Source organism: Nicrophorus vespilloides, unplaced genomic scaffold, assembly GCF_001412225.1.
Source record: "Nicrophorus vespilloides isolate i.1.1-1 unplaced genomic scaffold, Nicve_v1.0, whole genome shotgun sequence".
NCBI classification, from domain to species: domain Eukaryota; kingdom Metazoa; phylum Arthropoda; class Insecta; order Coleoptera; family Silphidae; genus Nicrophorus; species Nicrophorus vespilloides.
In genome coordinates this window covers 4276-6457 of record NW_017098740.1, presented here as the reverse complement: position 1 = coordinate 6457, position 2182 = coordinate 4276, and positions in this window count along the sequence as shown.

Genomic DNA, 2182 nt, shown 5'->3' with positions numbered 1-2182 from the left:
ATGCACATACTGTATTATATTTAATAATAAATATTTTTAGTGAATTTTACTTTCGCTTTGTTTTGCCCGTATCAAATGTTACGAGTTTGTGAGTATTTCTACACAATTAACAAGTAAATTTGCTAAATGTAATAATTCTCTATTGATGTTCTATGATCGAAGATTAAAACTTCTAATAAAACTATTTTTGTTGACAAGTAATTAATTGTCTTAGTTGTACTGGTATCAATTATCTATCATTATATAAAACGGGCTTCAATTATTAAATAGCATAGCTAACTATAGATGGTTGCAAACTTTTTTGCTTCTCCTTTAGTAATTATATCACTTTGAGAGCGTAATTAGTGTACGACTGCTACGAAAATTTGTAAAAATTACAATTTAATTTGATTGTATTAAATATATTTATAAATAAAAATCATAGGATCAACGCTATGGTTTATGAAAAAAAAAATAATTTAGTACAAAAATACATGACTTTTCGGAATGATAATGAAAATAAAGTAGTCTTTAGTATTTCTTAAATTATTTGCTAATGAAACAATTCAATGCTAGAAAAACTGTACAAAATTAACGTAATTTTTTGTTTCGTTACTTAACTTACAATTTATTCGTTTTTTAAATGGTTAACACAATTTTATGCGCTATTTTTGCGCTCAAATAAATACACAATATGTTTCAATTTAATTATTATATATTTACTTTATCATGACTATAAGTTATATACAGGGTGATATATATTAGCGGAGTCATTATTTGAGCTTTTTCTTTGGCAATGTTAGAAATATTAATTATTACACGGATGCTGTTTTTCATTTCTATTATTCTTTCTACATGTATTTTCTATTGCAATAAATACGGGTAGAGAAATAAAATTGCAACGGTCGTTATCTTTTTCTGTTATATTGTATTTATTAATAAACATATAATTATTTTTTGTGAAATTTATTTTTGTTTTGTTTTTGCCCGTATCAAATTTTACAAGTTTGTGAGCATCTCTACAGAATTAACAAGTAAATTTGCTAAATGTAATAATTCTCTATTGATGTTCTCTGATCGGAGATTAAAAGTTCTAATGAAACTATTTTTGTTGACAAGTAATTAGTTGTCTTAGTTGTACTGATATCAATTATCTATCATTATATAAAACGGGCTTCAAATATTAAACAACACCCCTTTTTCAAAACTAGAGATGAGATCTTTTTGCAAACTTTTCTGCTTGTCCTTTACTTATACAGTTTTATCACTTTGGGAGCGTAATTAGTGTACGACCCCTAATTGATCTCAGCGAAATTGGGAGCACACGATGAAAATTTGTAAAAATTACAATAAATACAATAAAATTAAATATATTTAAGGAAAATTATAAATTGTATTCTATTTATTTTTCAGCATATGTAATAATATACAGATCATTATAATATTGTTAAGATTGTTAAGTTCACTAAAAAACAAGAAATTTATTAAAAACAATAAAATGTAATAATTCTGTATTGATGTTCTCTGATCGGAGATTAAAAGTTCTAATAAAACTATTTTTTTTGTCAAATAATTAGTATAAACTAAAAAAAACCCCTTTTTCGAAACTATAGAGATGAGATCTGGTTGCAAACTTTTTTGCTTCTCCTTTAGTAATTATATCACTTTGGGAGCGTAATTAGTGTACGACCGCTAATTGATCTCAGCGAAATTGAAAGCACACGATGAAAATTTGTAAAAATTACAATAAATACAATAAAATTAAATATATTTAAAGAAAATTATAAATTGTATATTATTTAAATAATAATGTATTGGCCAGACATCAATACAAAAGAAAAAAGTACATTCTATAAATAAATAAATTCTAACATAAAATAAAATAAAAAATATTAATAGGTTGGTCAAAGGGTTAATGACCAAGGTCTTTCCGCCCTTATACTATTTACTTTTCAGCATATGTAATAATATACAGATCATTATAATATTGTTAAGATTGTTAAGTTGACTAAAAACAAGAAATTTATTAAAAACAATAACAAAAAAACAACTTCTTTTCAATTTCTAAAAACAAGTCCTCGCGCTTAACGAGTTGAAATGTTACAAAAAAAAATATGCCCTCCTACAAGTACAAACGGAATGATATGAAAAGAAACAAATAGATATGCAGCAAAGAAAGTAGTCTTTCTTAAATTATTTATTA